At 47.2% G+C, this 5,471-nt stretch overlaps 1 long non-coding RNA gene across 1 annotated transcript; it reads right to left on the bottom strand.

The window, feature by feature from the left end:
- Positions 1 to 1,062: 1,062 nt before the first annotated feature.
- On the bottom strand, positions 1,063 to 3,075 carry LOC122694252. The gene is made up of 3 exons (XR_006341154.1): positions 2,990 to 3,075; positions 2,773 to 2,912; positions 1,063 to 1,194 (listed from the first exon to the last, which is right to left on the bottom strand). It is a non-coding gene; the product is annotated as an uncharacterized LOC122694252 (long non-coding RNA).
- Positions 3,076 to 5,471: the final 2,396 nt, after the last annotated feature.

Below are 5,471 nucleotides of genomic sequence, written 5' to 3' on the forward strand. Positions count from 1 at the left end.
GAGTTGGGTTTTTGTGAGTGTGTGTGATAATGTCACCTGAGGCCTCTTGCATATTCCTCAGAAGAATAAGCAGTATCTTGGAGCTGGGGAACATGGGCCAGGGCCCAGGGAGCTCGAAACAGGAGGGTCAGATCGTGAGCAGAAAGTTTTGGAAGGGTCTGTAGTCTGAGGAGCTGTGATCAGGAGGAGCTTCATTTCCTTCCAAAGCTCACTCTCTACCTTAGGTCTGTCCAGGTGACAAGCAGAAAGAGGGCCACCAGGAGCTCTGGGAATACCAAAGGATCCTCAAATGGTCCTTGCTCCCTCCTCTTCTTTTAAAAAAAATTGTGGTAAAACGCACATAACATACGGGACTTCCCTAGTGGCTCAGATGGTAAAGAATCTGCCTGCAATAAAGGAGACCCAGATTCAATCCCTGAGTTGGGAAGATCCCCTGGAGAAAGAAATGGCAACCCACTCCAGTATTCTTGCAGCACATAATATAAAAATTTCCATCTTAACAATTTTTAAGTTTTCAGTTCCGTAGTGTTAAGTGTGTTCACATTGGTGTGTAGCAAGTCTCCAGAACTTTTTCATCTTATAAAATTGAAACTCTATATCCATTAAACAATAAATCCCCATTTCCCCCTCTCTCCAATCCCTGGCAACCACCATTCTACTTCCTGTATCTATGAATTTGACTACTCTAGATAGCTCATATGAGTGGAGTCATAGTGTATTTGTCTTTTTGTGACTGGTTTATTTCACTTCACGTAATGTCTTCAAGGTTCATTTGTGTTGTAGTAAGTGTCAGAATTCCCTTTTTTTTAAGCAGGAATAGTGTTCCGCTATGTGTGTGCAGGTACCACATTTTGTTTATGGTTCTTGTAACTTTTTTTTTTTATCACGCCACATGGCATGTGGGATCCTGGTTCCCTGCCTGGGGATCGAACTTGCACCTGTCGCCTGCATTGGAAACTCAGAGTCTTAACCATTGGACCACCAAGGAAGTCCCAGTCCTTGTATCTTTGTATGGGCCCTTTAGGTGTCTCCTCCCCTGAGAGCAAGGCCCCTGATGCCTGATTCAGCCCTCCTTGCTCTGGGCATCTCACTGACTCCCTGGCCACACCCAGGACTCCATACAGGACTCTGCATCAGGGCTTCAGAGGGAGCACAGACCTCAGGCTGGGCAGGCAGGGGTGTGGCGGGAGGCAACTGGGAAAAGGAGAGACAAGAAAACAGAGATTGAGCAGAAGGGGACAGACCAGGTCATGAAACTAAAGACACGAATATGAGCAGCACCCCTCTGGATGGGGGTCCCCACATCCCTGAGAGCCCCCCAAGGTGGATTAGATCCTCCTTCTCACAGCCTTTCTGCTGCCCTCTCAAGGCATCCAAATGTAGAACTTTGTGAAACATCCTTTATAAATCCAGCCAAGGCTGAGATTCCATGAGCCCAAAAGGGAAGTTGTCATGGGAAGCTGAGAACCATGAGCCCAAACTCAGCCTTCTCAGAATTTAAAGTCTGGTTGAGAAGATGAGACCAAGGCCCATGTATACCTTTTCTTCTGTGAGGAAGGGGCTGCAGTTATGGGAGAGACCTGTTGAATCACAAAACTTGAGATCTTTATATAGTTGTGATAGGGGTCATTGACTCCAGTAGTTTTCAAACGTGGCTGTAGCTCCATATCCTTTTAAAAAATTGTTTATTTATTTATTTGGCTGTGCTGGGTCGTAGTTGTGGCTATTACCATTCGTGGGCTCTTAGCTGCAGCATATAGGATCTAGTTCTCAGACCAGGGATTGAACCCAGGCCCCTTACATTGGGAGCAGAGTTTTAAACCACTGAACCACCAGGGAAGTCTTGGCTGCATAGCCTTTTACTCAAACTAAATTCTGTGTAGAAGCCAATGCATGAACTGAAGTGCTCCTTAGAGCACAACCAGAAGACCACTGACTGAGTCAGACCAGCTAATTGTAAAAGTAAGGAAATGGCTCCTTAGGGGAGACTTGACTCACCCAAGGTCACAGCTAATGACCCATGAACCCAGGTCCCCAGAATCCCACATTTTCCCATTTTTCGACACACATCAATCTGCCTTTGAAATTTTTTTCAAGTTAGGCTCTTGGGAGCTTCTCTCTTGTATTATCCCTACCATTCTGCTTGATCATTTTTGGCCTTACTTATTTCTCCTTTTAATTTTTGTTTATTTTATTGCCAGATAATTTCAGATTCCCAACCTGGGATTGAACCTGGGCCATGGGAGTGAAAGCATGGAATCCTAGCCTCTAGACCACCAGGGAACACCCCATTATTTCTCCTTTTCAATTAATTAATGAAGATTTTTATGTGGACCATTTTTAAAGTCTTTATTGAATTTGTTACAATACTGCTTCTGTTTTGTTTTGGCTTTTTGGCCATGAGACATGTGGGATTTTAGCTCCTCAACCAGGGATCAAACCCACACGCCCTGCATTGGAAGGTGAAGTCTTAACCACTGGACTGCCAGGGAAGTTCCTGTTTCTCCTTTTGAAGAGTCACCCTCCCTGACTTGAAATGCAAGCATTCCTCCTCAGCGTTGGGGCCTTGTCAGGTTTTCCTCACTCCCTTTTCCTTTCTTCCCTCCCACTTCCCCTCCCTCCCTTTCTTTCTCCATGAAGTATTTATTGTCCACTGTAAACATGTAGGAGGAAATGGGGCCAAGCTCCCAATGATTAAAAACTGAAAGTGTTTTCCCCTCCAAAGTCGATTACCCTCCGGTTAAGCAAGGACATAAGCATCCAGGGACTAACCACAGAATGATCACCTCACAGCACAACACCAGCAGGACAACTTCTTCCATGCCACACGCAGTGTAATGTCCAAGGGCCCCGCACCAAGAGGAAGTGAGATGTGACTGGGATGATCTTTCTCAATGGGCTTTAAGTGAGACCTTAGTGGAAAAGATGACACGAGGCTGGTCCTCAGGTTCAGGAAGGAAAAGGGCAGGAGAGGGGGTCACAGACTTACCTGACGGACCTTACTGAGTGCCGGCCGTGTGTGTGGCACTGGCTTGGGCCTTGAGGAGACACTGGAGTGGGCAGACACAGTCCCCGCCCTCATGGAGCTTACGGAAGACAGACATTAAACAGTGTGATCATGTGACAGATAACAGCCAACACTTACTGAATGCAATATCAGTTATGATTATCTTTGGCTGTGGGTTACGGAGACTAAAAGACTGGCTTAAAATACGTGAAAGTACGTTTTCACCACCCACTGAAGTCCGGGGGTTGGCTGTCCAGGGCTGGTATGGCAGCCGTTCTGCACAAAGTTCTCAGACCCAGACTCCTTTTATCCTGTGACATTGCACTGTGACCCCTACTCACAGTCCTGATGGCTGCTCTGGATCAGCCACCTCGGCTCCTGAGGGGATAGTTCTGGAAGCATTTCTTACTTGGTGAACCTCCTCAGGAACTGGTATGGCTTGCCGGGCTCTTTATGGTATTCGGCTTATTCCTTTGAAGACACAAGAACCCTTGTGCTCCTAGTCACCTTTCCCCCGCCCTAGCCTCCTCCTCAGCTTCCCTGGTGGCTGAGATGGTAAAGGATCCACCTGCAATGCAAGAGACCCAGGTTCAGTCCCTGGATTGGGAAGATCCTTGGTGAAAGGAACGGCAATCCACTCCACTGTTCTTGCCTGGAGAAACTCATGGCAGAGCCTAGCAGGCTATAGTCCACGGGCTCGCATGACTCAGCACACACACACAACCTCCTTCTGGCCGGCCCATCAGTAAGGCTCAGCATTCGTCCCATCTGGGAAGAGTTATGGGGAAAACTGACCCATCTGCAAGATTTTCTTTGAATGGACTGACTTCCAATACTTCCAACCAGGACTCAGACCATGTCTTGGTCTGCTTGGGTTGCTAGGACAAAACACCATAGACTGGGTGGCTTCAGTAACAGACATTGATTTCTCACAGATTTGGAGGCTTGGAGTCTGAGATCAAAGTGCAAGCATGATTGGGTTCTGGTAAGGCCTCTTTCTGGCTTCCAGGTGGCTAATTTCCTGCTGAATCCTAACAGAGAGAAAAAAGGGGAGCGAGAAAGAGAGCAAGAAAGAAAGAGACAGAGACAGAGAGACAGACTAATCCCATTATGAGGGCTCCACTCTCAGGACTTCACCAAAACATAATTACCAAGGGCTTTACCTCCAAATACCATTACCCTGGAGACCAGGGGCTTTACCATATGAATTTTGGGGGACACAATTCAGTCCCACAGCGGACCATGTAACTTACAGGAACAGGACTGCGCCCCCTGTGGTTCCTTCTCTCGCCCTGCAGGCTGGCTGGCTGGACTTGAGAGGGTGGCCACCGCAGGAGGCTGAGTAAGAGTGGGAGGAGGAAGGAAGGGGTGTCCCAGCTCTTGGGTGGATTCAAGGAAGGCTCCAGCCTGGAGCTAGACATGGCATCATCCTGACAGGGTGACGGCAAGTGATGGGCATGGGAAAATCGCTTTTGTGGAGCACAGAGGATGACTGGATGTACCCATAGGCTGGGCATCGTGCCTCCCAGAGATTGGTACAGGAAACACGGCCTCCAGTGCAACTACCTTCCCACCCTAAACCCTGCAGACAGATGCTGAGGAGAAAGTTTTATGCTTCAGTTCAGAGAGGATGGGGAGTTTCCTTTAAAGTTCCCATTGCCGGAGGGAATGAGCCAAGGCAAGGGTAGGGAGGAGACGTAATGCTCTCTTCACTCAGCTTCTTTCCTCTGCGGCGTTTATTAATGAAGTGCCATCAGGTGTTTGGTTGGTGGCGCAATACCTACAGCTCACCACTAGATGGCATAATTGCAGCAGCCACGCTTCCAAAGGACGCCCAAGAGTGAGAATTCCAGGAAAACTGATTCCCACCCTGGGCTGGAAGGAATCCTTAGAAATCACTTGGTCCATCTCTATGTTTTCAGAAAAATGGAGGTTTTATTCATTTTCAAAGACTCACAACTATTAGTGAGCTTCCTTCAGGACCCCCTCAAAGGTTTTGCAGTGAGGGGGCAGAGAGAGGACTCTGTTTTGGACACGTGGAAACCTGGCATCTAGACAGTTTGGCTCCTAAGACACACACACACTCGGCTTCTGATCCACGGGTTGCAAAATAAGGAAGTCGATTAGATCATCTTTAATGTCCTTTTCCAGCTGTCTGATTCAGATCATTTGGAATGCACCCAGCTACTTCCTATACTCAACTTTAGTCCAACTCTAGATCAACTCTAGTCTTGTTTTATTTTCACCCTCACTGTGTATATGTGTTTGGAATCTTAAGTGACAGAAAGCATTCATTCAAAATAACTGCAGAGTACATAGCTGCAGGTGCTTTGGAAGTCACCTTCCAAAAAGGTGGTTCCAAAAGCAAAGTCACTCATAGTCTTTCACTCCATGAGTTTGTACCCTACTGAAGTAAGAATGATCTACAGGTGAAAAGTTATAAGACAAAAATAGAAGAAAGGAC

This window comes from Cervus elaphus, chromosome 5, assembly GCF_910594005.1.
Source record: "Cervus elaphus chromosome 5, mCerEla1.1, whole genome shotgun sequence".
NCBI lineage: Eukaryota > Metazoa > Chordata > Mammalia > Artiodactyla > Cervidae > Cervus > Cervus elaphus.